Raw genomic sequence first — 19,534 nt, 5'->3', positions numbered from 1 at the left:
ATTTACCAAATGAACTGATTATTAAAAGACATGCTGCCACTAAGTATAATTTCAATCAATTTAAACAAAGTCGTAACTGTTTGTGATTTTAATACGCAACATGCATATTATCAAAATAGAAAGAACCTGCACTTTATAGGTAATTAATAATGTAAATTGTAATTTCAATTCATGCTATAATTGGTAAGATTTCTATGGCGTTAGATGCAAATGTTAGTGTAGCAAACACGTAAGATTTAAGTTACAGTATCATGAGTATAGAGTTTAACACACATTCAGAAGTTTTCCATACTCCTCAATTCCAACAATACGTCTCTCACTTTTTCTTTTCCAAAGAATATTAATTGCTATCTTGACATTCACTTACTGACACTATACAGATTTAACCCTGCTATACAGAACTAAATTACAATGTATCTGTTTTTCTGTATTGGTTACGAATAAGGTTTTTATGGTTAAATAAATAAGTCTATAATACAATTATCATAACAATACAGGACTATAATGTATGTATTAAAGCCAAGAGGATGTTCATTTGGTGTAAAGAAGTATATAATATGGAAATTACGGAAGAACGAATGCTTGGTTATACAAGAAAATAATGCTGTATTAAACAGAATCCTTTTGAAGTTGGCAACATTGGCGGCTTAAAATCTGAATTTTATGTAAGGGACAACGTTTGTGTGACGTCAAAGGATGTGTTGCGGTGTGTTTTTAGTCATTCAGAACAGATAGAAAATCAATAGTTCTTCTTTTCATTATGTTTAACAAGAATAAAAGTAATAATATATGTAAATGGGTATTTGTTTCAATGCAAACCCGTACAATTGGTATTGGGATTATTAGATAAGTATAGGACTGTTCATTCATTTGCAGTTATAAGTATCACTAGATAATTACATGTAGGTTTCATCAGTGTTTGGTTTTAACATTACATAATGTTCGTCGTTGACACACTATATTCATGTTCTTTGATAGAAGTTCTCATTGTTCTGTAAGATTGAAAAAATAAAGGTGTTTGACATAAAAATAAAAATTCGTTACTCTTTGAGGACGTACGTTTCGTTAACAAATCAAAAGCGAAATTAATTAGAAATATAAAATAACACTCTTTTATTCTTATTATATACGTTTATATTAGTCGTTTATTGAACAAAATGATTGTTACAATAAATTGCTTGTGACTTTTTTGTATGTATTTACTAGTAAGATCTTTTTGTTAGTCGAGTCCCGCATTTACCGTTTGGCTAGTGGGTCCAATGTTTTAACAAATTACATATTTATTAGTTAGATTTTTTAAATGCAACATTTTATGCAAATCACAGGAGCGAATAGTTAATAACTTGTTGTCTATTTTAGGTTGTTATCTTTCTTAAGCATTGTACTTGGTATGGTTTTTTTTCATTGTTGGAACTTTGTATAATCAATAAATGACTGTCTATACAAAAACTAAATTATTGCCACTGAACTTAATTTCATTAACTTTATTTTCTTATTTGTTTCTATTGATATTTACGCCACTCCTAAACATAAACATGCATGTATCGCATGATAGATGTATATATACTAGTTGTGTTTTGGCTGCTAAAATTATACTAAGCTACAAAAAAAACATTCACAGAAACTTATCACCCAACTGCGTTTATTTCAGCAATGCGTATAATTTTTTAAATACATTGCTGATAATATGCAATAATTTCAGACAAAACATGGTGTAGCTTTTTTTCCCTAAAATTAGAAAAGATACCGAACGGTCCTGTCCTTTGTAATGTTCAATAAATTTAGAGTTTATTGAGGATGTATAAATGTTTTGTTGTGCCTGTCAGTTACAGACTCAATTTTACAATGCTTTAACAAAATTCAGATGCCATTTAACGCTATTTCTTTGATTAATGACGTAATTTTAAACTTCCTAAAACGTAAATTAATCAATGGTGTTTACCAGTTTATCAACTGTTGTGGTTACATTTTCAATTTAAATGTTTACAATGATATTGATCTATTGCTTAATTATTTCCCTTTCTTACATTTGCGTTTTCCTTACTTTAATTAAAGACATGAGAAGGAAGGGTTATATAATCGGATCATATGTTAAATGTTAAATGAAGAATTTGAATTAAACTAAAATGGTTGTCATGCTAACTATGGTTTATACAACACTTTAACACCAAGTTCATACCGCTGGCGGTGGCTGGGAGTCACCAATGGTATCTTTAGCTCAGAAGTTCACAAAAAGACATAATATTGATCGTTAGTATACTGAATTGTTCATGACTTGCGACTTCTATAGTCGTAAGTTTCTTTGTGAAATTGATTCCAGACTTTCTTCGTTGATAAAAAAAGTAGAAAGAAGAAAATAACAGTGAAACATTCACAGTTAAGCTTCAATGGCGTTGGCTATACGATTTAAGTCCTATTGGATGATAAAGCTCGGCAAGTATTCAGGTATTGCTACACCCTTTGCTTTCGATTTATTGACTTTGAACTATCCTGATTATGGTTAATTCAGAAGAGATCTCTGGACGAACAAAATGTGTTCACAGTTTTAGATGTTTCAGAGATATTTTTAAATATTTTAATAATATTGGTAAACGTTCTGAACAAAAGTCATTTTTCTTTTATAATCTTCATTTTTCATACCTCAATTTTCCCTTGTGATTGTCCAAAAGCAGTACTTCATGTGGACCATTTTTGATTTATTCAACATTTTTGACACCCGATATTTCCTGTCATTATTACGACAGTTCATATTACCAAAGCCTCAGTTTACAGAGGTGTTGTTTATATCCTTCCACGTGCTTTCAGTTGTCTTAAACATTAAAACGTCCCCTGGAAATTAGATTTTTGACATTGAATAAAAATATCCAATTTGAAAACCTTGCAGCAATAAGTTGAAGAGTTGATGATATTGAAACCTAACCGTGTGAGGTGCAAAACCAAACATAGCGAATTGAAATTTCGAATGCAAGGCACTAACTGATGAATCTAATTAACGTAAAAGTATAACGATCTTAAATTATAGTCGTAGAATAGCAACAGTCGTGATAGTTTTAAAATCAAATTGTTCAGCTCTTCTTTACAATTGAATTTATTTTAATCGAATTGGATGTATGCCTACACTAAACATGTGAAAAGCGTAATAATGTAACCTGCTGTTAATAGATGAATGCATTTGTTTAGCTAAACAATGACAGTTATTAAGTTATTGCTTGAAAATGTTCTATGTTGTTTTGTTTGCAATAACACCTCTATAAGTTAAAAAGAGGGTACTTTTCCCGTTCGTTCCGTTTGTTTCATTTAATCTTAACGTTTGATTTTGTAAAATTTAATGGACTTCTCCCGTTTTGAATTTACCTTGGAACTGGGTATTTTTGTTTATACTTTTTTTCTGTGGAATTTGTCATGCTGTCTGCAAAAAGAAAATTACAAAAAGTTTTGACCACCCTTATTCCCATTGTCAATCTAGGTTTGGTCAGAAGTGTTTCTTTTAAAATGGCATACATAATACCCGAAACTTGTTATCAGGTAATTGAAAGTAATAAATTCCATTTAAAAATGGCATATTATGCTATACAAAAAATCAATTACATTTTCATTTATCTGTATTGGTAAAATTTGGTGCATAGCCCCTAAGAATACAAACTTCCCCTTTTAGTGCCCTTGTCAATGAAATTCCAGATACTCTCTTTGTCTCGATCTACTCACTTTGTAGAACTCTTCATGCGTAATCGGTTGTTAATTTTTTCTCTTCATTAAAAGCATATTTTTTGGCAAACCAGTTACGCCTTGTCAATCAATCAATCAATCAATCAATCAATAAAGCAATCTCATGTGATTTTCCTAAAAGTTCATGGCAAATAGAATTACATAAACCAGAAAGTCTTTTGGCCGCCAAAAAAGAAATTAACATGAATAAAATTACTAACTAACTCGATGCATTGCCAAGTAATGTCAATTTAATCGGATAAACATTACCTTACTCGTCATAAAATAATGTTTCAATCCATTATATTAATTAATCAGTTGTTTTATCGCTGCTTGGTTGTGCATCTGCAAGTTCAGAATACATTGTGTAAGGCAAGAATCTGATATCGTGCTTATAGGCTTATATCTATAGAACGACGATTCGGCAGTGATACGCCAACACAATGTTACGCTTATTTTGTCGTTTGCATTGGGTTGGGCGGGGAGGGGTGCTGGTATTGGAGCCCTTGTGATTTTTTTTTATCATAAAAACGGAAATATTCTTACATGTAGGAATACAGTGCTATTTTTAGAAATCCATACTTAATTTTATGAAAAACTGAATAATAACTATATACATTTCGCCTCAAATTTGATTGAATTATTAATACACATCTATATATAAACTCTTCATATTACAAAATTTGTCGTTATTTTTGTCAGAAACAGAAATGGATAACCATTATTATAGCACCAGATCAAATCTCATCGGGACGTACGTCGTTATGTCTAATATCTTTCGATATCAGAATTGACATCCGGTCGATGTAAGTAATCGTTTTGTCTGGACAGTCTTTTTACTATTGTGCACTTTGTACTAAGAACGTTACATGCATGTAGGTGCTGTTTTTAAGGAAACAGTGAGCGTTTTTATGATTTGTATGCAATAATTGTTAATCAAATATAGCTTGTTACCTTGCGCAAATATTTATTTTATTTTTTTGTTTTTACTATTTCAACTAGTTTAATTTTTTTTTTATCGAAAAGGAAATTGTTGGGACTTCAACAGATCGAAATGCAATCCAATTCTTTCTTACTTTTATTTGCTTTTATAATTTTTTAGGTTTACACATCGTTTAAGTAGAAAGTTGTCATATATATTTATTTTCTAAATGTTAATATAATACCTAATAAGTTATAAAGATTCAAAATGATTTTGTCAGCTTTTCCTTTTAAGTAGCAAAAATTTGCAGTAAGATAAAAGTTGGTCGCTAATGACTTAAGGGAAATTTTCAAAGTGGACGATATTTTGGATCCTTCTTCAAAAAAATAAGCATTTTCAAGATCAAGGACTATATCACTTGAGGTACAAAATGTCATGATCAAAGATTGGCATCCTTAAGAGGAGATCTGTTGTTTGGGTCCAATATTTTCCGAAATTCTATGGATATGCATTTTTTGTCTAAGTTTGTCAATATTTGAAATATGTTTGGTGTCACATTTCAGCTGCAAGTGAAATGTTTGCACTGGAATGACACTTGCAGACTACATCATCTCTAGAAAAAACTCCAAAATGAGTTTGAAAAAACCATAAACTGGTATGTTTGATGACTAAATTATTACAATAGATTTCAGGGATTAAATGGCTTTAAAACAGATACGAAATTTAATATCGTACGCAAACTTAAAAGACAACAAACAAAAGGTTTCCGAGCAAATATCCGCCTTCGTGCAATATTCTTTGAAAGCATTGAAGGAATGGCTTAAAATAAAAGGTAATATTTACATTTATTTTCATTAAGGATCGATTAAAAATTATGTAGCGATACAGAATGAATGTACTATTTTCTCTTTTGGCGTGAATGAACTTCACATCTGTAGTGACTAAAGTTGACATATGAAGGGGAAACAGAAAGAATCTGAAACAAACACCAAAACTCAACCAATCAACTCATTGTATAGAATATTTTAACAATATGAAATAAAAAGAAAGGATTAGAGGTTCCATATAGTTTGATTATCAGTGGTATCTAGACTGCTTTAATATGTCACATGTTTTGCTAAAATCTTTCAGATTTAGCATAAATACCATATGTATCGCAGCGAAAAGGTAATTACTAGTACCTTTTTCAATTTAAAACATCTATATAAATAAGTAGGCTGATAATTTTGAACCCCGGAAATTTAAAGATAATGGGGTTCAGTGTCTGAAAAGTCTTCTGTTTTCAATAACGCCTTGTATTGCAATGCAAATTCCTGACAAAACAATATGTAGTTAATGTGATATATTATCGAAGACGCTCTATTCCGGAAGTCAATAATTGAACAATTTATAACAAAATGAAAAATAACATGTAATTGACACGCTGTGATAAAGATTATTAATTTTCTAGAAGAAATAGCATTTGTCATAATTATCGAAATATATTCCAGTCTTTTCAGCTTAAATAATTCTACGATTGTACAGTTCTTGACCTTCTCAAAGTTGAACATTCAGACCATTATTCAGGATATCACATGTAATGTCCCCCTTTCTTTTGAAAAGAAAAAAAAATTACCATGCTGTTAAAAGATATATTTGAATTTGTTAATTACAAGTCAGACAGCCGTAATGTGAATGAGCATGTCGTGTCCCAAGTTAGAATATCATGATAAGACATCTTGATTTTCATTTAGCGACATAGTATTGAAAATGGAAAAGTATTGAAAAGATGATATACAAAGGTTTATCAGTAAAAATAACACGACTTCCCAATAAAATATCACTACCAGAAAAGAAAATCATTATGAAAAGATTCCTATCACGAATTGCGCCCACTATTATACAAATAACTATTATACACCTTATGTTGTTTCGTCTATAGAGTATATATATTACAAATAAAGTCTCCTATTATCCTGCTTCTGTGTTGATAACGGAATAAAAGTACTGTTACGTCAACGTTTTATGGTCCTCTTCGCGGTCCACGTTCAGGCAAAGTCAATTTCTGTAAAAATGAAAGACACTTAAAGACCATCTGTAAAAAAATGATGTAAACGTAAAAGAAAACAAGTCGATGAGAAGAGGGGCACAGTTGGTTCCCGTCGGAATGTTGCTTGTCTGATAAATAAATAAAAAACAAACAAACAAAAAACAAAACATAATAAATATGATGTCAATTAAACAAAAAAACAACAATCTTGATGATATCAGTTTTAAAGATATTTTTAAGTGATTTAAAAATTTATGAGTTGTATTTTCACAATACAATATAGTTGTACTTCTTAATGAGTTCTATAAATTGTTTGACATATATAAAGTTTAAAATACATTAAAAACAATCGTGCTATAAAATTTGAAGGAAAGTTTTTATGTAGCATATGAACAAGGACATATCCTTGACTAGTGGACCAATAAATGATATTTTTATTGATATCTAGCTCTGTATACAAAGAGATTTTGGATCTTAATTTATGTACTGTAATTATTGTAATGTCATCGAGTCAGGTCTTTCGAAGTATCATATTACATTTCCTCTTAAGGCAACTTGTTAACCTTTTCTTCAATGAATATGGCCGTCAACCATCACAAAACCAAATGAAGCGTTATAGATATTAGACAATTTACAGTACGATACTTAGTACTAAAACATCTTATGTTGTCTACACATCGCATCAATTTGATATGACTTAATTGAACTTATGAATTCTGTATTAAACCCTTCTTTGTGTTCTTACTTTGACATGATTTTGGCTAATCAAACGGCTTGATGGTTAGTTATAACATCCTTTCCTCACGCTAACATAAGTTTTGCTTCATTATCATGTCGTTATTCCTTTCCGGGAATTGACCAACGGAAATCGATTTTTCATTTGTACATTTCCCTTGTACATTTATATAATAAGGGTAGACCTCTGTTAAGATAACTCCTTAAATCATTAATGCGTTTTGCGCTTCCTCATGGCTTTTGAAAAGCATTTATATAAATCAAAATAAGTTAGATTCAAGGTTATGCTTTAGAGTCTATTTATGAAAAGGATGAAAGAAATTTATTTTTAGAAAAGATATTTCTATTAAAACTTTTTTAAGAAATGTGTCTCTTAAAAGAGGGACGAAAGATACCAAAAGGACAGTCAAACTCATAAATCTAAAACAAACTGACAACGCCATGGCTAAAAATGAAAATGACAAACAGAAAAACAATAGTACACATGACACAACATAAAAAACGAAAGAATAAACAACACGAACCCCACCAAAAACTAGGGGTGATCTCAGGTGCTCCGGAAGGGTAAGCAGATCCTGCTTCACATGTGGCACCCGTCGTGTTGATTATGTGTTTACAAATCCGGTAAATAGTCTAATTCGGTAGGGGACATTCATGAAAGGGAAGGGGGTTGTAGTTACGACGTAAGGAACATATCCGATATCATTTGTGAAACGGTTATTCCATAACGGTCAACCAACTCGTGATGGCGTCCGTAAAATTTACGAAGGAATGATTTCAACTTCACCTTTTGGAACTCTTGGTTTAATAGCTTCCTTGTGAGCAGTAACCCTCTATCAAGAAAATCATGATAGGAAATGCAAGCACGGGAATATCGTATCAATTGGGAGATATATACCCCGTATATATGCATGCCTTCTTTACTGCCAGTACAAGATGTATCTATCCATCATAATGACTGAGAAAAACCTATCTAAAATTTTCATATATATTACCACAAAAAAACATCAAACAATAAGAAGAAACCCGCGTAAAGTACCGTGATTCGGGGGATTTTAAATCTAAAGAAGAAGGATCGGTCACCAAAATGTTTACCGGCCTTGAACTAGAAAGTCTGTAGTTTAAAAGAACAAGTCAAGACTGATTTTTCTATAAAAAGAGGTGAGGGGTTCGCTCTCAGCTAACAAACATGGCGTAATTTTGGTTAAAAGTCAAAAGGATTATTTAACCCTTTACGCTTTCAAAACTTTGAAAGTATCGATAAAGTAAAAGTAAAGTAAAACAAACTGCAAAACCAAACAATTCAAGAACTCATTCTTCGTTAAGGTTGTAATTCATTGAAACCTGCTAGAAGAAGATTTAGTGCGCTGCACGTCAGGTGAGAGCATTAAAACATCACTGCCAATTGGTACCCGCTTTTCAGTGGAATTGTAGCCAGAATTGATAGCTTCGAAGTAACGATTCAAATACAGATACACAATCTTGGTTTTTTTTTTAAATGTTTTCATCGTTATTAAAATAGCCCTGCAATATTTCAAAACTATTCAATGCTATTTAGTAATTTGATTTCGAATTTGGCATCAAAATCATTATCAATAGAAAACAATGAGTTTAAAACCTTTCAATGACAGTTTTCCTTTTACAGAAAACAGAAATAAACCAATTTATTTGATATTGTTGAAATACAGAGAACTGCATGTTGTAATTAGTTGGACGTCACAAAGATGAAATATTATCAATGAACTGAAAGATACAAAGTTTAATTGATTTGTTATTGTTTTGATATAACTATTACTTTCTTTTTAATTGACTGATCATAAGTCATTAAACGGAAACGTTTCTTTAATACAAAAATTAGCCTATCTGTTGTAACAAATACCTAAATAAAATGTATCGGTGTCATTATTTTACGAAAGTTCAGTTACCTTGTCGATTCTGAATAGATAGTTGTTTATTATACAAGTTACATTATTTATTAACCGAATAGCTAGCGTTAAATAGAATATATTTTCTTAAGCCTATATATGGGTACCCAATGTTCCAACTATTCTAAATAGTTATACAAGAAGAAGCCGTGGAAAAGGCTGATTTATATGACACCAGTAGTAACGTTGACTCGAGTTGAGCTAGCTAATAGTGATAATCACTTCAGATGTTGGAAGAGTTAATAGAATTAGCTGAGCTAGGAAATCCGCTAGGGACCGTCATAATAACAGCAAAATTAATCAATCGTAAAAACAACAGACTTTATTGGTTAAACTAGAGATTAGTCGATCAGTCCAATTTCTGTTACTCCGGAAGAATAATACAACAAATATTAACTTTCCTAGATATAAATGGATATGTCACTGGTCACTTGTAGGTCAATGTTGTAACAGGGATGGGGTGAATATTTATTGATTACAGATAAAATGACGGATAGGAGATGACATTACGGAAGATTAACCCACCTACAATTTAAGTGTATTCTTTAATTATTAATTCACTATCTTAACACTTTTTAAGAAACAAAACAAGAATTGCGGTATGAAAACAAAAGTTTTTCAAATGGTTTGCTGCCTACATTTTAACAACATCACCGTCAGGAGTTATATATAAACTGTGCCCACTGTCAGGTAATCAGAACCTTTGATTTAAGATCAAACTAATTGGACGCAAAATCACGGATCTCGTTTGCGTAAAACCAGAGACATATATACGTTTCTGGTAAAACGATCATATTATTCATATTTAGTGTTGAATTTAATAAGGAAGCCGGTAATATAATAACTGGACACAACATGTACGAATTTTTGATCATGGAATAATATCGCCTCCTTTTTTTCCTTAAACTTAATTGGAAGAATAAATTTTAAGTTAGTATTTTTATTCAAATCCGAGTTCAAATAATATTTTTTTCATTGCAATTACTTAAAGAGATAAGTTAAAATGTTATATTTTTCGTCCTTTTTGTGTGCAAGAGGACTGGCTGTGATAACTGAATTGTAAAAACAATACATAAATTGATATTATGACAGGAAGTAAGGATATCATTAAGACTCTGTTTGTTAGTTTAATTGTGACGACAACTAGTAAAGTCAAAAATTATAAGGAACATCATCCCTCAAATGTGTTAACAGATACAGTAAATTATAATTTGCTTTAGACTACGATCTCAGAATATTACAGTTATTTTTTTATGTTTTATCAAAGCTACCTCTAAACAAAAATAACGTTGACGTTTTGCTCATTCTTGGCATGTATAGTTTTACCGTAGTCCGGACAAGAATAAAACAACACATAGATCGCTAATATATATCTAGAATGTGAAAATACCATATTTTATTCACCTCTTGGCAATAAATGTAGGATATATATCATAATAAGAAATATCCAAATGAAATAGGAACATTTGCATTATAACAATATGTTATATCTTAAATCAAAGAAACAATGAAAATTCTTAACAACATTGAAAAGCATGCCTTTTTAAGAGTAAATAATCGTTAGATATAACTCTAAATGTATTCTATGCGACAAAGAAATTCTAATTTTAACAGTAAACACAATCACTCTGACAATTGTAAATCGTGGTCTAACTAGCCTTTTGATCATTGATAGACATTCCTACTGATGCCTTAAAGATCTGCATTCTTTGCTTTTCCATTCGATACATAAAGGACATTTTCCTTCCTAGTTAAAGACCGTCACAAACCAAAAGGACAATAAAGTAATTACCATATGATTTCGATTTGTACAAAGTCAAACGTCTGGGGTTCTTAGGGCTTAAAAGAATATTGATAATCGGTAGACAGGACAAGCTGTCGACATGATGTCAACACACTAGATGTCCAGTCTAATGAGATTTGAGAAATGAAAGTCAATAATGTCTTATATTAGCAATCATGTATGCGTTACAACTGACCTTACTTAGCATTACTTCAGTAGTAAATTAGGCACGAGCATTCTTATATTCTAACATGAAAAATGTTAAGCAAATTGGAATTGAACCAATCTATTTGAATGTGAGGTATAGTTTGCCATTCAACTCTTCTATAACTAGTATTATTTATAATTTTTTTAAATTATGATATTTGTTAATTCACGCTTGAATTTGATAGAGATTATCGTCTTCTTGAAGGGAAAGCACCCAAGTTAATCGTATCAAAATAAGTAAATGAATCGTATTCACTTCTTAACCCTATAGTATCCCGTCACTGGCGCTTATAACAGTCAATTCGAAATTCGAAACAAACGAAGAGCATTCAGTAACTTACAAATAATGACATGGTTGCAAGTCATCTGGATATTTGGAGTATTACTATTATGTGCATTTTAACAAATATTTAAATGTCAAATAGAATTTTTAAGTATCAATAAAAGAGTAATAGCAGGCCAGTAAACTTACAATTGTCCCTTTAAAGCCATCTGTAATGTCTGTTCAATTTCATGTGCATTTGCAATATAAACAATGGTAATATTCATTTCTAAATCAACTAAATAAATAGATAGATAGTGGCTGTCTGTGAATATCTATTCCTTATATTTTTGCCAATTTTGAGTGGACTACAATACTGCAGTTTTTCCCATTGTACTGGAACCCTGTCCAAGTTTGATTCAATCGTCCTGAACATGCATGAAATATTTGCCACTGGAAGTAAAGCAACCAACAATCATTCAATCAAAGTGATACTTATACTTTTTTATTCGTGTTAATTCTGCATGGTAAATCAAAGAAAAAATATGAGTTCAGCATATAACTACATACTGACATGACACTGTACAAACGATAGACATCAATGTTCAGCGTGACATATAAAAAAAGATGAAAAGCAGCAAACCATAAGTTCTCTCCTCTGATAGAAAAAACGACAACCCTCGAGAGACACGGACCAATATGCCAGATTGACACAATTAAAGCTTCTATTATCCTTATTAATAACGTTGCATTTTGCACTGAATAACAGAAACCAGGGTGCAATTCATGACGAATGCTTAATTAATATTAAATAGAAAAAATGTAAATACACTTTCAATCGATTTAGCAGTTATAAAATTGCTGTTTTAGATAACACTGATTAAAGACTGTTGCTCATCAACTACCCTTGATATCATAATCAAATGTAGTATGTCAAACAATTTAAGTAGGGACCCCATGCAAGCATGTCGTTACATTACTTTGAATTGTTTCTGTCCCAAAGATATTTTCAATTAAGTAAGATATCAGATTATGGTGAACTATTACCAAATCTCCTTATTTTCATATTAAACAATTAAAACAACTGGAAAAGACGCCATTTTTAGATAACGTAGTCATAAAGTTTTCTTTGGTGACCAATCAAAAATCATTGCTGATCGAGATAAAACGTGGAGGATTGAAATTTTACCCCAAACATGTACTGAAATACACAAAATGGACCTACATAACGTACGTAAAGAACCTCGTCTGAGGTTGTGCACGTATTCGTGTTTTTCCATTTTTAAGAAATCAGTGTCCGCTTTTTAGTAGCTCGTTATATATTCCTTTTTTGAAGACATAGCAATTTGTATTACATTGTTGTAAAATGTGAGTTGACGCTATAGTCACTGTGAGTTTCAGACAAGACTGATTGAATTAGTGATATTTCCGCTGCTAGGTCAGTGACTGGCAAAGTACTTTGATTTTATATTTATATCATTAATAGATTTTTTAATGTATGGATACAGGATAATTATGCGACTTTACAATGTAGCGATTATTATTGCTGAAGATGTTGACAACTTATGCAAAAATATTTATAAACCCATTATTTAGATTTTAAATCTAACGGTGATTTGCAGACGTAATATTATCTTTCTTAGTATATTTTATTTTCCATAGTGCTGGATCTCAGATGTATGTTTCTAAATACAATAAAAATTTAAATCACAAAAAGGCTGAACTCCGAGAAAAATTCAAAACGGAAAGTCCCTAATCAAACGGCAAAGTCAAATGATAATAAATGTTAATGTTGGATACACTGTATACAAATAAAACAGTGGAATTTTACTACTCTCTCCAGTAATCGTTGTGTGTCCGTACGTTTGTAGCTTCCACTGATCATTGTATTGAGAAATGTGCATGGTGTGTGTAACATGTGTTAAATAGTCGGAAACACATAGATTTATTGAGAATTTTATTCATGTGAATCTAAACTATGCATTTTTCTTTAAATTTTTCCTTTTCGCACAATGTGAGTAACAACTATAGACATCCAAATAGGTTTGATATTAAACATGAAATTTTTGCATCCTGTACGATCATTGTAGGAAATCAAACCTATTTTGATACCTATCAGCCTTGGTAGATACAAACAACTTATAAGGATGCCAAAATTTCATGTTTAATATCAAACCTATTTGGATTTCTATAAGCCTTAAAAGACACAAACACCGTCTCGCTCGTTTTGGGCGAAAAGAAAATATTGAAAGAAACATGTCGTTTTTTGTTTTTCTTTCACTGTTTTGCTTGCATTCTTTGTCGAACCGTTTCCTAATTTGCCTTTAATTGCAGACTATTCGGTATGAGTTTTGTTCATTGATGAAGGACGTACCTTGACGTAGTTGTCACATTAGTAATTATACCACATCTTTATATCTTTATACTTTTTATCTGGATAATTAAATTCCCGTGCGACATATAAAGTACTAGCATTCCATTCTTTCGGAGGAAGGGTTTAGGTACAAACATTTTCTGAAAAGTATTTGAATGCTTTCTGGTATGCACGTTCTTTATTATGCGATTTTTCATTTGACAATGTTCTCTTGTCTGTATAGTCTTTACTTGTTATCCAGATCGCGATTTGGGTTATTGATTTTCATGGAAATTTTGTGAATTATTTATTAAATTTGAATATTATATAATACCTGAATACCATAGACGTGTTCGGTGTTTGTGTGAATCATTTAATAGTGTTGTGAGACTTGGTTAACTCGCATGTGTTTTGTTAAACTATAAATCTTTTGTTTAATAATTGAGCGTATAATAGCAGCTTCATTATCCGTCCGTTTTACAGTAAAGTAAATTGTGTTAGAAGTCATTTATGGCCTTTTACAAACGATTGAAGAAGAAAGCGAAAAGTGTTGTCATCATTTCCATCCCTACTCTTCTATCCCACAGCATGCCTTTTCATTAATTTTGATAATTTGGACATTTATTCCTAACAGAACATTTTAAAACCAGTTAGATAGGTACTCGAACTATAACTGAATGAAAACCTAAACGTTATAACTGCTCTTAATACTGAATGAAACACTGCATTAATAAAGTTGCAGATTATAACAGCAAATGCAACACAGATAATAGTACTTTAAAGGTAAATTAAGTTTTCCACCAAATGGCATGCTAGATTCGATGCCAATGCTGAATTGTGTGGACTTCAAGTCTTTAATATGGGATAGAATTATATGATTTATGAAATATCTACAAAATGTCGCTATGATCAATAGAAAAATACCGAAATACCTACCAGTAATTGCTGAATATGAAACAAGTACAGATCGAGTGCCTGTATGTCATCATCAACCTTATAATTGGCTTCAAATCCCGCTTAATTTTCAAATAAAGTAATTTTATAGAAAATTTTGTTCAGCCCACCCTCAATAAAGCTAATTGATAAATAGAATCGAAAATTGGACCTATTCTTATTCAACTAATTTTCATTTCAAGATTATAATTAAATTTTTCGAAAAGTTCTGTTAAATATCAAGTTTCTTGAACCAGTGTATTAAAGTAGTAGTATATGTCTTGGAGATAAGTAATCTGAACAAAAAGGGGAGGTAAGCAAATATAAAGATCACTTAACTTATTATAAAGAATCCAAATTCGACTATTAATGTGCAAAATATTGTTGCTTCAACGTAGTCTTCGTCGATTTCTATTATGCAATATATGTTTTGTTTTTTTGAAGTATTTGGTATTGAAACTAGATCGATCATTTGAAATCTCTGTTGGATGTATACTGATAAACTGTAGTGTTTAAAGTAAATAAAGAATAGAATAGAAAGAAAAAAAAAAGATGTACGACTCCGCTTTACATATAGTATTGACAGTTGAGGACTGTATGGTTCACCTATATATGTCTTTTGATTATTCTTTTAAGTCGTTTCAATCACATTAACGTATATCCGGCTCTCTTCTTAATCTTAACCCTTAGTAAGGCGAAATGTTCAAAAAGATACATAATTGATATTGTGTATTTTTTTCAATTTGAATTAAAATTAGTATGGCTATTTCAGATTCCTAAGCTCTTTTTCGTAAGTGCATGTGATGATACCCAGTTTGACATGATGAAAGATTTTTTTCATTGCCATTTAATTTCACAAAATGACGGTGAGGTAATGGTAAAATTCTTCCCTTTTAACTTTAAATGAATCCAAGAAAAATTCTCATACAGTTATTGGAAAAGTCGTGTTTATCCAAGCTTATTGAAATAAACCTCGTCACTCTAAAACAATCTAATTAACTTTAACAAGTCTTCAGTAATTAAATTGAACTTTTCTATTAATTGTTGAACTGTTTAAAGTTTAAATCTAAATTATCATGGAAGGCCAGAACGTAGTTGACTAATATCAGATAATTCATCGTTACTTTGGAATTTTATTATAACGATTAGATTTATTTGCATCTTTTATTGTTTTATAAAGATTAAAATTCTGGTGTTGATTTTATTATTGTTCTTCCAATACCACCCACAAGTCATTAATATTTCATGATTTATTTAACCTTCAAACATATTTGATATTTTTCGTTATTCATATCAAACAAAGGATCACATACACTTACGAAGCAATATTAAAGTTCTCCTTGTTTGAAAGTTATGCCACTGCTGGTGTAGATTTATTTCCCGAGGTATCACCAGCCTGTAGTCAGCACTTTTTGTGCTGACATGAATTATTATTGATATGTTTATATTTATAAATTAACTGTTTACAAAATTTTGAATTTTTGAAAAAACTAAGGCTTTTCTTCCTCAGGCATAGACTACCTTACCTGTAGTTGGCAAAACTTTTAGGAATTTTGGTCCCAAATGCTCTTCAACTTCGTACTTTATTTGGCTTTTGTAACTCTTTTGGATTCGAGCGTCACTGATGAGTCTTTTGTAGACGAAACGCGCGTCTGGCGTATATACAAAATTTAGTCCTGGTATCTATGATGAGTTATTTACAAGCTGTATGTCAAAAGTATGTGGGTATCGGCACCTTCCAGAAAGTTTTTTTTTCCAAACTCCAGAGAATGCTCCGTAAATTCACTTTTTGGTAACATTTAATTTTGATTTTAAATTTCAATTTTGAAATAACATTGGATTTTTAAATATAGGCATGCAACAGAAAAATCAAACAATCAATTTAATTTTCAAAAAACCTTGATAAATAATTCACAAACGTCAAAAGATTATATCAAGTTGTTTATTGAAAGCGGTACATTGCATTTGAAGTATGCTTCATGTTCATTACATATGATACAACTATATCACATATCATCTAATTGTTCAATGTTATCCTTTTCATTGGCGAACTTCCATTCGGCAGCAGTTGTTCTGATCAAATACTCTGGGGAACACGAGGCAAGATTTATATGAAAATTGATATTGTAATGAGACATACATCCTCAAAATGCGTTGTATAATTAAAGGTTAATGATGAAACATTAATAGAAATAATATCAGTTGCCACCTATAAAATTTATTATGCTATACTTAAAAATATGTAATTCAATATTAATATTTTTTGAATTTCGTTTTCTCCAGGAAATTGACATTTTCATTTGCTTGTAATCTACCCACTTTTTGAATCAACATAGTATGTATGCATGCATGGGTTGATGATGGGTATATTTCAAATTAAATAACAAAGACAAAACACAGTGCCTTTAACTGACAGGGTTCATTCTAGTATCACAGATCAGACATTATATGACTTATACTTAAAATAAAAATTAACCATTAAAAATTAAAGTGACGGTATATGCCAATGATGTTGCCATCTTTTAAGGTATGTTGTAAATCAGATGGACAGAAGTAACATTGTGTTGTAAAAATGACGAGCTTCACAAGTATCTGTACTTCATCTACCATATAACAGTCCTAAATTAAGCCAAAGGAGAAAGTCATCACCCGAAAAACAACATCCATATTTTATAGTTGATCGAGTTATCAACGGAATGGGATATAGTGCAGGCGGTGGGGTTACCGTTGATATCTCAACAGATTGAATTAGAATATTCCGATGTTGAAATTATTAAAACGTCTTACATTGAGAGCCCTTTATACTGATTGCCTCGAATTCACACATTATATTGCAAAAATATATATTTGATGACATGTTATTGACAGTTCGAATTCTTCAGTATCAATTTCCTAATGTCAAATGGTGATAAAGTTATTGTTTGTAAATAATGCAAATGCTCATTTAATCATTTTGTCTGCAGTTTAATATCCGCTGTTGTATTTTTTAGTAGATTTAATAAACCAACCCAAAGAGTTGTTAGGAATAAGACAATGGACTGCAGTGTCAATAACAAGTCCAAACAATAAAGAAAAGTAAAAGAAAAACATTTTATCATTTTCTATTTGGTTAAAATACAGATCAAATGACACAAGCTCAATTAAACCAATGGGATTGGAAATGTAAACAACAAAAACAGCTGTCATTTTAACTATTTTCTGATGATGCAAAAGTGAAATACTTTTAGTAACAAAAATACCGAACTTCATAGAAAATCCAAAACGGAAGGTCTTTGAGAAAATTGCAAAATCAAAAGCTTCAACACACCAAAAAAACAACCAACTGTCATATTCCTGACTTGGTACAGATGTAGAAAATGCAAAGGACTTATCCTAATCATATTCTAAATTCTTCTTGTGCGTGCATTTTAGCAGAAATTGTCATTTAGAAGACGTCATAATGGGTTCATTACAATTACAAAAGCTTGAAAAGGTGTCCCCTGACGATTTATATATAACCTTGTCTTGTTATTTCGTTATTGAGGCTGTAAATAAACTTTCATCTCATTACTTTTCTCTACATGAATGAAAGATCGAGAATTGTTGATGTCATTATTACTGGTTGAGGAAAACCACAAATAGCTTGATAGAAATATAAGACCTTAAAGTATCTGATATCCATCAATACTTTAATGCAGTTTTTCATAGGCATTTTTGGTAATTAATGTTTCAATGACATTATCAACATAATGGTCAGATACTGACCATATTGAGATGGAATATGGGATTGATGCTTATGATACAATTAAATGACCATCGCTGTCTTTTTTCCTGACTTTAGTTTGTCGATTCACTACAACTTAATTGTCATTGGTATTTCCACTTTCTAGTCAGTTGATATTTTTAACATACTTTTAAAAACACTTCGTAATAGTCTGGCAGGTATCTAATCAAGTGTGTTACAATCATATACAAAGGTATGCAAATGTCATCAGAATTCTCAGCATCATAAGCAAACATAGAAATTTGAATATGAAACCAATTTTAAAGTGCTAAAAGTTGATACATATAAACAACAATGAAAAACACAAAATGTAATTTCACCATTTAATTAGTTTTAAACATTTTAACTATCAAGCATGGCATCTTTAGTATTTTTTGCTTAGGTGTTTGAAATTATGTCTTGTCAGCAATTAAACCCCTTCCCTTGTATTGAACCATTCCCCTTAAGTTTATAATATTCATACATAAAATAGATAATTCCCAAATTGTAATGCTATATTCAAAGAATTATCAAAATGATGTAAATTGCCAATGTTTCACTGATGAGTCTTATGTAGAAGAAACGCGCGTCTGGCGTATTAAAATTATAATCCTGGTACCTTTGATAACTATTTACACCACTAGATATACGCCACTGCTGGTGGACGTTTCGTCCCCGAGGGTATAACCAGCCAAGTAGTCAGCACTTCGGTGTTGACATGAATATCAATTATGTGGTCATTTTTATAAATTTCCTGTTACAAAACTTTGAATTTTTCGAAAACCTAAGGATTTTCTTATTCCAGGAATAGATTACCTTAGTCGTATTTGGCATAACTTTGGGAAATTTTGGGTCCTCAATGCTTTTCAACTTTGTATTTGTTTGGCTTGATAACTATTTTGATCTGAGCGCCACAGATGAGTCTTATGTAGACAACG

General features: G+C 31.0%; 1 protein-coding gene across 2 annotated transcripts in view; it reads left to right on the top strand.

Moving 5' to 3' along the window:
- The window catches only part of LOC134712052 (neuropeptide prohormone-4-like), a 44,780-nt gene that overhangs the window by 10,803 nt on the left and 14,443 nt on the right, over positions 1 to 19,534 (top strand). The window lies entirely within an intron of this gene.

Source organism: Mytilus trossulus, chromosome 3, assembly GCF_036588685.1.
Source record: "Mytilus trossulus isolate FHL-02 chromosome 3, PNRI_Mtr1.1.1.hap1, whole genome shotgun sequence".
Classification (NCBI taxonomy): Eukaryota; Metazoa; Mollusca; class Bivalvia; order Mytilida; family Mytilidae; genus Mytilus; species Mytilus trossulus.
Note: the sequence above shows the minus strand (reverse complement) of the source record. Positions and strands in the feature narration are given on the sequence as shown.